A 17,241-nucleotide genomic window follows, 5' to 3' on the forward strand; every position below is an offset into this window, starting at 1 on the left:
ATACAGAACATTTACATTAACATACATAGGTATATTTGCCTCCAATTTTCTTTCTTTGAATTTGTCTTCTTTTTGATTTGAATAAGTTATGCTGTGCTTTCTACCTCTTCAATTTTCTCTCCAGATATCTTCATTTTATGAAGAATATGGATTTTTTCCCTACTGCTCTGCAGAATTTGCAAATGATTCTATCTGTTCTTATATTTTTATTTGTGAAAGGAATTATAAATATATAATTTTTTTGTGAGAGATATAGGGATATTCATGATACCGAGGACTCTCCACTCCATTTTGGTAGTTCAGGCCTTTTCAGTAAGTTACAAATCATATCCAGATTCCTAAATTCACTGGAAAATAAGCTTGTAGTGTGCTTGGCTCTGAGGATGCATTGTACCTGCAGTGACACATCTCTCATGGCACATGTAATTTGTGGACTGGACTTTGTCAAAGATGGATCTAGATGACATTTTAAATTGTGTTGATTTCTCACAGTCAAGTTCTGTTCATGTTTCTGCTTTAATTCTGATACATTCCAACTTTCCCCCTCATTATCAGTGTCCTACTTCTTAAAATGTTCTACCCCAGCTTACTACCTCAGAAGCTAAGCTACTGACTTGGGGCTTTTCTAACAGATGCACCAGATGTGACTTCATCATTCCAGAGCCTCCAGTCGAGCTTTTCTTACATTTCCTGCTATGTGACACTTTTCACTGCCTTGAAGAATTCAACAGAACAACCATCTAGAGACTAAATCTTCATCTACAACCCCACATGCCCCAATATGTATATATATGTGTGTTATGTATATATACAGTATATAAGCTGTACATTATGTATTTAATGTATTAGTTTTATATAGCACACATACACATTTGTATCTTACCTATGCACACATGCCTTATCACTCAATATATGAAATAAAATAAGTTATACTATAACATTTACACAAACACACACATATATAAGCATATGTGAATATAGCACATACAAACATATGCATACTTTCATGTAGTTAGTTGGATATAATGTATTATGTAATTATTTGTATATATAACCTTACATAATTACATATTTAAAAAATCATAAGACATATTCTAAATTAGACTTTAACAAACATTATCAAAAAGAAATGATGTCTGGGGGAGGACTTTGAAAACAGAATAACGAGACAGAAATAGTTACTATCTGCTAAAGGCATTCACTACACACAGAAATTGCATAATGTTTTGTACCACCTGGCATCTTGGTATCACTCTGTGGCATACAAAGAAAATCATTATTTTATAAATAGGAGACCATTTTTAATAGCTAAAGTTGGCATAGGCTGCACATTCTGCCCATGACTCTATGGCTAAATGTGGGAAGGCAATTGCTTGTTCCCAGGTGATTTAGACTTCAATGTATTTCTAGAGAAAAAAAAGAAAAATGAGATTTTTCGTTTTAATTTCAGCATCTCTATGTCACTCTGTGGCATTTGTTCAAATTTGTTCAGATTTCATTACATGTGAGCCTCAAACTCAATTGGAAGAAATCTTTCATCAAGACTTTAACCGTATCTTCCCCACATAATAGGAGAAAATTCTACCATCCGTGAAAATTGCTTCTTCCAATAGAGCATATCCCTTGAAAAATTGTCTTCTTAGAGAGGGAAGAAAATTACAGAAATGTCTGGGCCAAAGTTCACATTTTTTTTTTTTTTTTTCTGGAGGCTGGTTTTTTTCTGCATAGTTTTGTCCAGTGTTTTGGAAATCACTTTCTATTTTATGATTCTCTACTTTCTGTCTTTTGCAAAATATCTAACACAGAACCAAATGCAGGAACCATTTGTAGGTTCCTGCCCCTTTCTATACTAGATTAGGCAATGAGCAAAGGCAGAGTGTCAAACTCACAGACACCTGAGCAGGGCAACTAACTCCCTAGGACTGGTTGGTGCTCTCAATGTGTCATAAAATTATTAAAAATCTCAAAGGAAGTTGTGTTATCCTTACCATGTTTGCCCACCAATATCACATCTTACACAGCATTCTCTATGCAATACCATTATTGTGTCTATAAACCTTTACTTTTAATTTCTAACATAAATATTTATTTTTAACTTCTAACATAAATATCAGTTTTAAATTCATAGAAGCCTTATGGTACTACTATTGGAGCATATCAATTATATATTCAAAGTCTCTAAAAAGTGTTTTTTCCATTTTTAAAATATGTATACATGTATGGGATTTTGAATGTAAGTGTGGTGCCCACAGAGGCCAGAAGGGGGAGGAAATCTCCTGAAGCTGAAGGAAGAGAAGGCACTCTCTATGGGTGCTAGAGACCAAACCAAGGTCCTCTGTAAGAGGGGCAATTGTTATTAACTCTTATGTAATTATCTGCGGGCCCTGAATTAAGATATTAGTGACACTTTAAAAATGCCTGCACACAGAAATCCCACAATTTTGAAGAGAGTCTGAATCTACTTAAGAAGTAGCTTTCAATCTGTGTGTGGATTATGTCTCTGCCTTTAGATATGTCCTCTAACCCAGGGCGCTAGGCTTGCTAGTGATCCCTCATGAATTACAGACAGTCTACTAGGTCCTGTGAAAACAAATTCTAAGTAGTACAATGGTGCTCATTCGAGAGTTTCCATGGAGGACATCCTGCAAGATGTGTAAGCACTGTTGATTACCTTTATTGAAAGGTAGGGAGTGATGTAGGTACTGTGGATGGAGACCACAGATGTGCTGAGGCTAAGAAACCTTTTATCTATTTTATTCTTTGTAGAAAAAAGGCTGACAGTCCCATGGAAAAACATATGCATATTCCTGAAAGAATATCTTTCTGGTCCTTATTTTCTACAGACTTACTTGAGCATCTGCCCAGCCAGATGCTACTCTTTTTCAGGCCACAAGTCTTTATCTGGTAAACAACAACATTGCTAAGTGAAAGCCACAGCTGTATTAGCCGCAGTCTATCCAAGATTGGTGGCTATTTTACCGCCAGAACTGATTTCTGTGCTCACTGCCTTAGTCTACGCTGCACCCAGCAGCATGCTGCTGGCTTGAAGATGTGGTCACTGCCATTGCCAACTCTCCTACACAGCATTCAGTTGCTAGCAGAGCTCTTTAAAAGCCTTGGGGATTTTGCCACTTATGCTGAGTCAGGAAACTTCCCTTAAAGAAGCCGTGCAAAACAGAGCCCAACCGAGAAAAATGCTATCAAGAAGCCTTGCTTATTGTCTCTGTTCTTTTGTTTCTAAAACCCCCTTTTTAAAGCTTTTTGTTAAGTTTTAAGTGGAAGTTCTCAGGTCCATGTTCGGCATCATTTTGTTATGAGCAGTTTTCTCCTTTTTTTTTTTTTTTTTTTTTTTTTTTTTTTTTTGATACAATGCTGTTGCCCTATTTTTAATGTTTCTTATTGGCTAGCTATGCCTTAAATATTAACCCATTTCTATTAATCTAAATATTTCAATGTGGTCTCATCTTACCGAAGAGAGGGGCCTGAGTTCTGCTCTCTCAGTCCTGCATCTTGAATCTCCTCCCTACTACTTCCAGAATCCTCCTTGTCTCCTAGTCCCGCCTATCTTGCTTTCCTATTGGCCAATAGTACTTTATTCATTTACCAATATGAGAAACATATTTACAGAATGACATCTCACATAATTATTTTGGAACTAAATCTCAAATCAATGATTGCCATAGTTTATTATTTTATAATTCAATACAGAGATTATATGAAAATAGCCAGAATTTTCAGATAAGAAAAATGAATGCAATTGTATATATATTGAATGTCAGCATGGTAAACACACCAAACTAAAAAGTTTAATAGAAAAGTAATTGCTTTCCTATCAATATTTGTGCATAGGCTCTATACATATTGGTTAATGGATACATAATCCTTAAACATAGCATGTCAAATATATGAATAAAATGTTAATATATGCATATAAAGAACTCTTAAAATGTTTAAAGTTGCTAATAAAACATTAGAACTGTGATTAAATGAAAAGGGGTTGGGAGAACTATAGAAAATATTTGATAATGTGAACTGAGCTGAGTTAATGACTTGCATGGCAAAATAAAGATTTAAAGAAAACCACCATGAATCTATTAAGTAAAAGTAAAATGAAAATTTATTTAATATTTTTAGAGAAAACCTCCATAAAATACAACAAAGACACTGGTAAAACAAATTTTAAAGTAATTTATAGGAAAATAAATTTGTGATTATATAATCAAAATACCATTTCTAATAATAAAAAGCAACAAATGTTATTCTCCGTGATTCACAATGCAGGAGGTTATAAAAACTAAAAGTTTAATGAATTATTGTACAATCTATGAGAGCCAGTAAAATTATGAACAAGCAATGAAAAGGAGTATCTAATATAGTAATCTGAAAATACACAGCTCGTACAAATAGGAGAAATTACGTATATCATTAATGATCACAGTGTTTATAAAAGCCAAAAGAACAGGAGATATATTTGATCATAACCAAAACACACCACCTTCAAGTAAAAACCTTAGAATGGTGAAATGACATGTAATATAACTACACATTGTAAATCATTAAATGTATTAGCATAAACTCAAGTTCAGAGATTACCCCAAATTTTTTTATTCCAAATAACTAACAAGAACAACTGCAACCTCAATAAAATGAAATATTACACACTAATATTTGGTTATATGAGTGTTCATGGCCATATAAAGATTTGTCCAGTATAGTAAATGAAATGCCCTATCTCAGTTTTCTTACAATACTTATTTGTATGCCATATGTGTGTGTGTGTGTGTGTGTGTGTGTGTGTATGCATATATATGGGTGTGTGTGTATGCATATATATGGCTGTGTGTGTGTGTGTGTTAAAAATTATCACATTGAAACCTAGGACTGTTGTTTACATTAACCCATAATGAACTAAATATCACAATGAGTCAAGACTAATTATATAAAAAATTATACTGTTGAGAGTCTATATTTCAAAGGCAGTAATGAAAGCAAAGGGAAATTTGAAAAGTATAACAATTTCTTTCATTCAGTTAGTATTTTGAGCTCCTACTGAGTCAAGACAGGGCATGAGTTAGTGGACTTAGAGATTCCATGCTATTTTTCCATGGGTGGATGGGGCTCAAAGTAATGACAGATATTAGAGAGCTCATTATCGCAAGCTGTGTATTATCTTGGCCACATCAGGGTTTTAATGGTGTTTTGGGGATAGAAATTAATTCGGAAGAGTTGAGTAGCATTCTAAAACTTGGTTTACAGAAGGCATGAAAAGAGGAAGAAGACAAATGAGATGAAGATAACAAAGAAAGCCAAGACATTGACTTCCTAAGAGAATGGGAGAAGGAGTGAGTGGGGCCATTATTCAGAGCTCTGTGGAAAAAAGGGGGATAGAGAAGGGGAGGAGAGAGGGACAAGGAGAGAGAGAGAGAGCTAGAGCTAGGAAGAGATGAGAAGAGGGTGATGATTATTACATAAGGAAAGCATTATATGGTACTCAGGTAGAAAGTATTTGAGCTTATAAAAACATGTGTGTGTGTGTGTGGGGGGGGTGAGTGTCTTAAATTAAAAAGTCCAAAGAAAGGAGCATCGAGAAAAAGGGAGAAAAGTCCTAGAGCTTAATATTGCTGAAATATTAAGTAAGGCACAGAATCAAAAATGATTGACGCAGCGATAATGAAGCCATTGGCAAGCTCAGCAAGAAGGGATTTGGTGCTCCCACACTGTGTTCAGAGATAGTTCACTAACACATGAGAGCACATGACACATACATGACTACAGGAATCTAAGACAGAGCAATTATGATGCAAGCGGGTTGCTGTACACTCTGAACTTTCGAAGGCACGAGGAATTTTCTAGGATCCAGTAGCTCATAATTCTGATTCAAGGAAGGCCAAATAATTTAAACCGATATTTTTTTAAAAAATATAATATTTTCACCAAAAATTAAAAAAAGGGCCTCTACAATGACAAACTTTATGGATAGTTTATACATTCAAGGAAAGTTAATTTCTGCACTGTTTTAATGTTTTCATAAAATGATAAATTATTAAACATAAGTCATTGATATGGAAAGCCATATGAAGCCATTTATTAAAAGAAGAAATGGATACTAAGGAGATGGCGCAGAGGATCGTAGTGCTTGCTGCCAAGTGTGGCCACCTGAGTTCAATCCCAGGGACCCACATGATAGAAGGGTGAACTTATTCCTGCAAGTTGTCTTCTGACCTTAAAACACCTGCTGGGAAACACACACACACACACACACACACACACACACACACACACACACACACAAAAGAAGAAATAAAATCTTCCAGTCCATGAGTACCAATCTGGGAAAGAATTACGTGAAGGAATAACTTTACTATAAAAATTTAAATATCATTCTTTATGAGAGATTAATGTATAATTTATAAAATTTCCATTTAAATTTTTTGAACTAGAATTTAAAATCATATACTAAATAAAAATAACAACTACAACCTGTCATAAATATTTTGAAAGTTTAGAGTAATGTCAGGCAGCTACTGTTTAGGTGAGGAGTTGATCTAAACGGAGCATGGCACCACTATCACCTCATCCACAATGATTACATAATCAGAGATTCCTATTCCTTTAAAAGGATTCACAGACTCATAATATTCTAGGTAAATTGAGTAAGTGTGCATGTATGTGTATGGTGTGTGTGCGTGTGTGTGTGTATTTTCAAGGGGAAAATACAGAAGTATTGAAATGTTTATTTCAAATGTACATATCAAAATAGAATTAAGGTGGTCTTTAAGAAATTTATGCTGAATATAGATGTTATATGATGGACATGTATTTGTTCATAAACAGAAAATTTGTACTAATGTTTACAAGTATGCTTCTGGAGCACTGCAAAGGAAATATGGACAGCTTTAGAGAGTACAAAGGTGTCTGGAATACATGAATGCCTTCATTTCTACCTCTAAGTTAAAGATTCTGGATAAAAATGTGACTCTTTAATGAGAAAAACAATTTAGTCTCTATTTTCCCATCCTGTGCTCAAATAAGTTCTGAGGAGATTAAAGACTGAAATATAAAATTGAACATGTAGAGAAAATAATCAATACATAATGAATTCCTACTACATGCACAATAGGGATTGCTATAAAATAAACAAAACAAACAAACAAAAACAAACAACAACAAAACCCCTGTCATATAATGTAGACTTAATGTCTGTTTAGATGGCATATTATGAATATATGAATAACAAATAGAAAAACATTTAAAAATAAAACTTATTACATTAAATGCAGAAATTGAAACTGCGGTGTTGCTGCAATTTCAGTATTTGGGGGGGTAGAAGCAAAACCATCAGGAATTCAAAGCCATGTAAGGAGTTTGAGTCCAGTTTGAGCTACAGACCCTGTATCAAAGGACAAACTATAAACAAAACCCAAAACAAAACAAGGCTTTCAGATTGTTGCAAAAGGCTGTGATGTTGGTGTGCATGCACAAAAAGCAGACACTTTTGTCAATTATATGGTCACATAAAAAGCCATGTATTGTTTAAAGTAACTTGAAAGTGAGAGAAAAGTTGTCATACTTTGTTCTTTTGGATCACGTTTTTCTCCTAAGAATCCATGTGCATGAGGAGGTTTTTGAAAAAATAGGGGTGACTAGGATCCAATATGCATACATGTGAACATGTATGTGTGGCTACAGGATAACAGGGAGGGCTGATAGAAGGTGCCATGGGAGGGTGGAATGCAGGGAATGGGTATATGAGTCATGAAGAAGGATATAAAGTTAATGGCTTTTCTAGTTCTAAACCTGTCGTGGGTTTTTCCTTTTTTGGTGATGTACATGTGAATTGAATATATTTGAAAGTGTAAGTGAACAATCTAAATATAAAATTCCACATTTTTTCTTTTTGTTTGTTTGTTTGTTTTGTTTGTTTTTTGCACAGGGAACTCACAGAGATTTTTCTGCCCTTGCCCCAAACCACCCTGATGTTGGGTTTAAAGATATGTACCAACTAGGCCTGTCTTCCTTATGTTTTAATTTGTAAGTTCTTTCAATAAAGTTTTAATTATAAAACAGAACTAGGTATGAACTGTGAACCTTCATAACTCTTTAATGGTTTAAGGGAAATATGAAATATCATATTAACATAATAAAGTACATCATTTTAGTAAATATTCCTTATTATCATAAAATGAGGATTTTAAAGAATCCATTTAGATTCTTTAAACATCTAGGTTTCAATATCAGGTTTATATTGTTTAAGACACATGCCTATACTCATCCACCTGAGTTATAATAAGTTAGAGGTAAACATTTAAATTTCTCAAAGATTTCTCTCTACACTAAAATTTTAGTAGTTTTGCTTAATATATAAAAAATTTTATCTTTGAACATTTCAAAATTTCTAAAAATGTTCCTCTAATAAAGTTATAACAGGAAATAAACAAAAACTTTAAGTTAATCGATAAAATTATATTTGTTTATATTTTTAGATAATTATATCAGATATAGGAGTGCTAATACTAATACACTAATTGTTTAGTATGAGTCACACATATACAGTGTAATTATCCTAGTTTATCTATCTTTGTATCCAGTGGCTGATCATACACACAATCCTGAGGAAATTAGTTATTCTCAAGATGAAGGGGAATACAATGGAATACTGTTTTAAAGTGATTCTTACCATATTGTCATTTGAGAAAGGACACATTTGTGAACAGGGACATTCAAGGAATTTTGGCTTGCAACTTTGTAAATTTTATATCCCCTTGCCTTTCAAATTTCAAATTTGGCATTTAAGTATGTTTTCTTTTTTTAAAATTGACTAAAAGAAAAAATAAATTTGGATTTCAGTAGCAAAATCTGTGTCTCAGGATGCACCAGAAAGAAGGCCAGAAGGATAAAGTCGAGATGAATAGTGCTTGGGAGGCTGTCCTCTGTGGTTTAGAATTGGAAGTAGGAACAGCTGTTATCTAACTATTACCTGTAAGTAAAATAGGATCAAAGGCATGATGGGAGGCCTAGGGTCATCACTCCATCAGTGTATACATAGTGACAGAGTTGCTGTAATGATAGGAAAACAAAGAACTCAGAAAGCCAGACAAAGGAGAGGCTGGCTAGAGGGTCATAGGGTTCCTAGGAAAGAACAATGTTAAATAGTTTGTATAAGCAGAGGAGTGCTAGAATAAGTTATCTGAGATCTACCTGCAGTTAGACTTCAGAGAATTACATTTTTACAATCATTTCCAAGGTCTGAGTCAGTTTACTTACACAGATCCCACCTAGAACCAACGTCAGAGCCACTTGAGGAGGAACTCTGACACCTGTATGAAAATTAACATTATTTAACTGTCTTTTTCCAAGACTTTTGTGAAGGGATATGCCAGAATGTATCAAGTTAACTGTGCTGAGAAATGATAAGTGATCAGACCCTTAGTTACTCTTTGATGTGTTCTCTGAAATGATCATTCCTAGAAATCTAGGATCCAGATCAATGTGACCTCCACAGTGAGGTTTCAGGAGCTCATGTCTGCCTAATGTTGTGTGCCTCATCCCATCCCATGATTATTCCCATGGTTATGACCCCAGTTATTGATCAGCAAATTAAAACATGATGAGAAATTAGGTGTGATTCAGCCTGTTCAATCTTACAGCCAGCCAGTTGTTAAACCCATTAAAGTTAGTATACATTCTTTTTCTTACCCTCCCGCCCAATCTCCTTTCCTTTCTCTTCCTTTCTTCCTTCCACCCTTCCTTCCTTCCTTCCCTTCTTCCCTTCCTCCTACCCTCCTTCCCTCCCATTCTCCTTTCTTTCTTCCTCTCTCTCTCTTCCTTCCTTCCTTCCTTTCTTTCTTCCTCTCTCTCTCTTCCTTCCTTCCTTCCTTCCTTCCTTCCTTCCTTCCTTTCTTTCTTTCTTTCTTTCTTTCTGTCTTTCTTTCTTTCTCTTTTCCCCAACAAGTACCACATGCTCTCAGACTGACCTCAGATTCACAAGTAGCCACAGTGACTTTGAAAACTGGATTTCCTGTCTCACCTCTGGAATTCTCCATGATTTTTTTCTATTGCTGGGGATGTTTGAGTCCAGGGCTTTATATATACTAAGTGAGCACTCTACCAATGGAGGTCCTTCTTGTCTGTTCTGTCTGTATTTGTTTTTTATTTGATAAGGGCCCTGACCAGCATTAGCCTCTTACTTAGTAACATTCATTGTTAAGTAGTCCTTAGTAAAAGCTAAAAATGTTATTCTTTCATACTATGTTAGATTTATGGGGAAAATAAGAATGAGGTGATGTAGGTTTTTATAAAAATAACTTGGATTATAGTCAATGAATATGTATGTCCACAAATATAAAATGTTACATACACATGCATGATTTATAGAGACAGGCATAGGGTGGATAGATAAGAGATACATAGATAACCATGTTTCACATATCAGTGTTTCAATCACCAAAGAACTGCTTATATAAGGATAACCCTACAGTATTAAATTACTTCTCAACAATGAAATCACCTTAGTTTGTGTTCATATGCACTGTACCATGATCCGGATTTTCTTTAGAAAATAGTTTTCAACATTTAATTACTCCTTATGCATGATGCAGAGACTACATTACATTTTTACATGTGTGTCTAAGAGAAGGGGTTATTGGTCAAGTCAACTGAAATCTTACTGACATTACTGAGACATACACTATGGAAGTATCACATCCTCTTGAAATTAGTATCTAAATCACAAACTATCTCCTATATTTTCCTGAAAACTCCCATTTTAGGGATATGAACATTTGGGGGAGGTTAGATGGACTTTGGTTTTTTAAGAAAGTGAACTGAGCAGTAATAGTTAATGAGACCAGACATTTATGAGGTCTGTTTCCCAAAAATTTCTTGTTTTAAGGATTAGTACCAATAAACGAATTATAAGTATTGCTTTCTTAGAAAGGTGAATAAAAGTCTCAGTCAATGTAATATTTTAAAAACCATGAGGTATTATTAAATATTACTGTACCTGTACCAAAATTTAATTGCACCTCAGACAGGGGCCAGAAAGATCAGGTTTATTATTCAGTTCAGAAGAAACATAAGCAGAACACTCGTTTCCACATCACGTGCGTTATTGGCATCATTATAACTAATAACAGCAAAGAAGATAATGCATCAAGATTGGATATTGCATTTTTCAGTAGACAGGAAGGCTTCCATTTAATAATCATTTATATTTACAGTGAAGGAGTGTGGAGTTTTCAAACAGTACCTCATTAATCATGTCAGCCAGTTACTTGGAAAGTTATTATCCCAGTTCAATAGATAGAAAAATTACATCATGGAAAGGTCAGTAACATATTTACTTGTCCAATCTAGGAAAACCAAAAAGAGTCAGCTCCAAATCTGTGACCTCTTTTCACCCTTTGATCTAACCACTGGACCAGTGAGAGACTGGTCTGCATAGTAGGTAGCAGTCAACCTAGAACAGTCCATGGATGCCCTCCCTGCTCTTACTTCTACAGATCTGTGAACACAGAAAGAAATACCAGTTTTCTTCTTGTATCATGACAACAAAAGAGAAGATGTAGAAATTATTTCTATTTCCTTTTGCTTGTGTCTTTAGTAGATTGTTGTCAATTGTTGTTGCCAAAACTGCAACAATCAAACTGTTTACTAGTGACATCATCGTGATCAAATTCAGGATGTGATAAGATGAAAATCTGAGAGATTTAATTGAACATGAGTGCATTTAACACATTTGTCAGATCAGTAGGGAAAGCAATAAACCAACTTTTAATAGATTTCAACACCTCAATTGTGTTGCAGCAATGATTTGAGAAAGAAAAGAGAAATGAGGAAATAAGATACAAAATTTGTGTTCTTTTTTTATTTTATTTTAATCTGATACATCTGATGACTTTTCATTTTAAAAGAAAGCTAGTAAACAAAACTGTTACTCCTTGAAGGTGAAAGTAGATAATGAAAATGAATTGGTGGCAATTGACTTCCCTGAATAATGATAATTATTGCTATTACATAAGTAATATTGACATTGTTGAGTTTTCAACTTCAAAATCCCCCTAGTGAAATGAAGTATAATTCTCTATACTTGTAATATGAAATATACATTTCACTGGAAATCCAAAGAAATAGCTCTCTTAAGCAATTAGTTTATATTCATCTGCTTTGAATGAAAACATTAGTCCATCCTTTAATTCAGTGTGATGTGAAGATTCCTAAGCACTGGAATATTATGTAGAAGTAAGTGCTGTAAATTCATGTAGAAGTTTTAAATCTATATATGATTTCTCTCTTTATATGATTACAGGGACAGGACAATATCCACTTAAAGAAAAGCAAACAAGGAATTAATAAGATGACCTTTATATCTAGGGTTAATGATTATATCTTTGCCATTTGCCCTGCTATTTGGGAAAAGAAGGATGGAAGAAAACTGAGTTAAAGCCCAAGACACATGGCTCATGAGGTGGTAGTGAGGATTATTCAAATTTCAGACTAGAGCGGGACAGAGAAAAACAACAGAAAGAACAAGAAAGGTACTCCTATGATTTAGGATGCTATTGAACATTTTCATGTGGTACTTACTCTGAAGACAAATCACACAAACTGTAATTTAGTAAACACACACACACACACACATGCACACACACATACACACACACACACATACACACACACACACACACACACACACACACACAAAAGTCTGTGTTATTCTAATATATACACGTAAGTGTATACATATTGTGTTTCAGCAACATGTATAAAAGAGTATGGATGTTAAATGTGTGGATCATTAAAGAGAGTATGAGAGTATTTCAGAGGTATTTTGATGCTTATATTGGAGATTATCCCACTAAAGTATTTCCATGTATAAAATAATGCTATAAACAAAATCACTACAACATAATATAATGATTTTGTCTTGTACCATTATTTTATACATGAAGAATTCATTATTTGAATTCACAAGGTCAATGTTTTCCCTTTAGTCATGTTTCTTTTTAGTTTTGGAATAATATATATCTAAATAGTTTTTAAACTTTTAAAAAGTTTTAAAAGCTTTTCTGGTACTTCACTTTTAAATCTTATGTTCATAGACATTGCAAAAGGGTCAATGAGATGGCCTAGTGATTAAACGCACTTATACTAAGCCTGAAGACCTGGGCAATTTCTCAGTCCCACATGGGGGAAAGAGTGGACCAACACCTGAAAATTATTATCTGAACTCTACCTGTGCATCATTCCATGCACATATGGAATTATACACACACACACACACACATATATAAGTAAATGTAATAACATGTTGAAATAAAAATCTCAATGTATATGATGCAATCAAACATCTTTCCTCAGAAGAGTAAACTCTCAACTGTTGAATTTATTTAAACTTTATTTCTGAGTAGCAAACATTATTTCATTTTTTTAAAAGCAGGATTTTAAGGGTAGATTTGCTAATATGTATCAACTACTGGTTTGAAAATAAATACTTTGATACCATAGAAAATACTGTGAATTTTGTCAACTTTCTTCAACCCCTACTTAATATTTCAATGGCTTATGGAAAGCATGAAAAAAAATAGACTCATAATTTCTCTACCATTTATGAATATTGAGATTTTATTAAACTGACTGGATGAATTATGGCTCCTCTCATTCTGTAGAAAGCAATTTTAATTTTTAAAAGGTACTCAACATCACTTCAGATGTTTTCCTAACCAAAAGACAAACTAATGTTTCATAACTCCCAATACTTGGTAACGTACAAGGTGTCACACTCCCTTTGATTTACTGGGTCACAGAACTCTGGAGACATGAACAGACAGATGAGTCACCAATGGTGATGTTACCGAATAGCCTCTAAAACACACTGTTGCATGTGAAGGCAAATTGGAGGGTGGATGTGATGTGCCTCATCCAATACAGAAAAAAAAAATCAGCATGGAAAAAGATAATGGAATTATGCAAGTTATTATACTGAATGAATTCTATATATACTTGACTCCTTAGACTCCTCAGCTTGGATTCTCCGCACAATCCATGCATCAAATCAACCCTTTAGATACTGCTCCCAGTGAATTCTGGAACAGAACTGAACCATTTTAGTCAGTAAAAAAAAAAAAAAAAAAAAAAAAGGCTTTCCTGAATTTGTCATGTCAGATATTGTTGGCAGCTGTCACTCCTCACAAGTACTGGTTTCAAATTCTAATGAAAACACCATTCACAAAGAGATTTTAATTGGATCAGTTCAGACAATCGATATTTTTAAAAGGCATTCATACTTTTAAGTGCTTTCAGAATAAGTAGCTACTTGGCAGAATATAAGACAAGCACAGGTATGTATGCCTGCATGCTTGAATGCTCATCATGCTGATGTGTGGTATGTACATCTTCTCCCAAATGGGGGGATTGTATGACCAACCACTCACCTGAGCAGCCCTTATTCCTTTACTCAAAGACAAAGGAAAAAAAATAGCTTGGTTTCTTCTGTATGTCTCATCTTTCTGGACTTAATTTTGCACATTACTGCATAGATTTTACAAAATTTACTCTATTAAAGACTGCTTTGACTTTGGAAATCCTATGCTAGTTGAATATAACATGAGTTATAGGTCAAAGAAAGAGAATAACTAATCCCTTATCACAATAAAATGCCAGTATGTCATACAGATTAAAATTGGAATACATTAAATGTTTTTATAAAATAGAATACGTGATCACCTTGACAGCTATATTTCTAATAAACCTTAGTAATGCTCATACCATATGATTTTCATTAATATAGAAATTAGTCATTAACTCTATGGCAAAATATATTTCCCCCCTTACCACTGTTGCCTTGTACAAATGTATATATATATCTATTAACAGACATATGAATAAGCTGAAGCATACATGTACACGTTATTATAAAAAGCACACATATACACACATACACACAAATCATCTGTACATGACTCTGCCAGATGTAACTTCAGTTATAAATGTTCACCCTGATTTCATTTAAGTAATGAAAATAAGAGTTGTATACTCTATAACTATTTCAGTAAGTGGTTAATGAGACAACTGCACTGGCCTACCTCACCTAAGAACCCTCTTTCAATATATATTACAGACTTCTTACTCTTGGGAATCCATTTATCAAGCCACAAAAAGCCAACTTCTAAAGTGCCAAAAGAAGATAACATTACTTCTCAAGTCAAGCATTTGACTTGATCTAATACCATCAGTTATGTCCACACAAACTTTTAGCTGAAGCCTATGCCACTTTACAGCAAGCTGTGAAAGACAAGGGTCAACTGTCTACATTATACACTTATTTCAACGTATGTAATGGAAACATCAAAAATGTGGAAAACATACAGCTCATGCTGACATTTTTCTTAGTGGTAACCCTGTTAGCATTATGGAATGGATGCTTCAAGATAAACTCTTAGGACTTCACATTTTAAGCCCTTCCCATGAAGAAGCTTGGAGACTTTTCTCACTGCCTTTCATGCTTTAAAAGGTGAAAGACAAACTAGAAGCTGATTTCCGTTTTTCTTCATTCAAGTAGGCTAACTTCGTAAATATCGTTATTTCAATCGGTTGAGAAGGTAAACCTTAGAAGAACCAGGTATTCCAAAGGTTGTTCTTGACCGTACCTAGGGGTGAGATGGTATATACTACGATGTGTATGCAGTCATTATCCCTGTGATATGATTAATGAGAAGAAATCCCATAAGATATCACAAGCTGTTTTGGAAAATAAGAAATTGCCGTTGCTTCTGGTTTTAGTAACATTGTCCTACGTTTTAGGTGAAATCCATTAGCTTCCAGTTAATTTTGTTTAGTTCTTCTGAGGACAGCGAATTAGATGACTGTTCAGCCAAGCACTGATTGACTCGGGAGGGTGACATATATGTATATGCCTCTCATACTTATTCCATTAATCAGACTAATCACTCACAACTATCTGCTGAATTCTTCTTTTATAGATGTGAGAAATTTTTACTGCCTATGCAATTAAAATATTCTCTCCCAATTTGCTAGTCTGAAATTTGCATATGAATTGCACAAAACTACCCCTTGTAAAACACACAGGGCAAAGTACTGACTTTGAGGGTGATGTTTTCTGAGTGGCTGCTCACAGTTCCCATCCTAGTGAGAGATCCTAACAGTTTCATAAATTAGTAACCAGAATAAGCATGTATTGCAACTATGTTTAGTTTATGACAACTATGTTTAGTTTATCACAATTTGGTTGAAATGATCTCCCATCGAATAGCTTATATTTTAAGGAATTGGCATAGAAATTTACCAGTCAGTATAATGTATTCTAGTGGAACATTTACTTCTTTATTTGATAGAGTTTTTATTAAGTTTTTATCATAATAATTTTACTACAAACATACAAATAGTTGTTTAGCATCTACCCTGCTGATATTATGATTTTATATAAACATTCCAGTCTCAAAGACAGTATACTGTAACTTCTGAAATATCAATTTGGGAAAATAGTTGCCTCATTTCCTGGCTGTTTTGCACAGAACTTTTCTTAAAAGGGCCATTCTCTCAACAGCAGAACATTTTGTGACAAAGAGGATGTGTTGAGGACCTCCCTAGTTAGTTCTTTAACTAATTCAAAAAAAAATCATCTATTACTCCAATATCTGAATATAATATCCAAAGAAGGAGAGATGGCTGCATTATTGGAATTCACTTCTGATTCTGAATAAACAAATGATTTTTAAGGTTTAACTTTCTTAAGTTCTTGCTTTGGCTCAATGAAGGTAACATTGTAAAAGATACATAGCCAACCATCTTCCAAATCCCAGGACAAAGAGTGTTTGATCCTCCCAAGTAGGTTCCACTTGACTCAACAGAATGATTACAACAGTTTACAAGCTACTTGTTGATCAATGCTTCAACAATCAATCCTGCCTGTTCAGTTTCATTGGTATATGGTCCTCTATGGTATATATGTGGTAAATATATATATGGTAAATATGGTATTCTGTGTTTTCAATTACATTTTTATGAGATAAGAGATCTCTTCTTTTATACCATAGTATTGTCTAAGATTTTTGAAGGAAAGTATCTATAGTTTAACGTCTCTGGAAAAAGTTTCGAACACCTGTTTTCTAGCCCTTCTTTGGAAGTCTTCCTGCCTTCTTGGTGAGTACTGGATGACCTTCCTAATCCAGAGAAAATAAATGGATAGACATGGATTTTCAATTAGCACCAACCTTTCAGGGA

The sequence above is a fragment of the Phodopus roborovskii genome, unplaced genomic scaffold (assembly GCF_943737965.1).
Source record: "Phodopus roborovskii unplaced genomic scaffold, PHOROB, whole genome shotgun sequence".
NCBI lineage: Eukaryota > Metazoa > Chordata > Mammalia > Rodentia > Cricetidae > Phodopus > Phodopus roborovskii.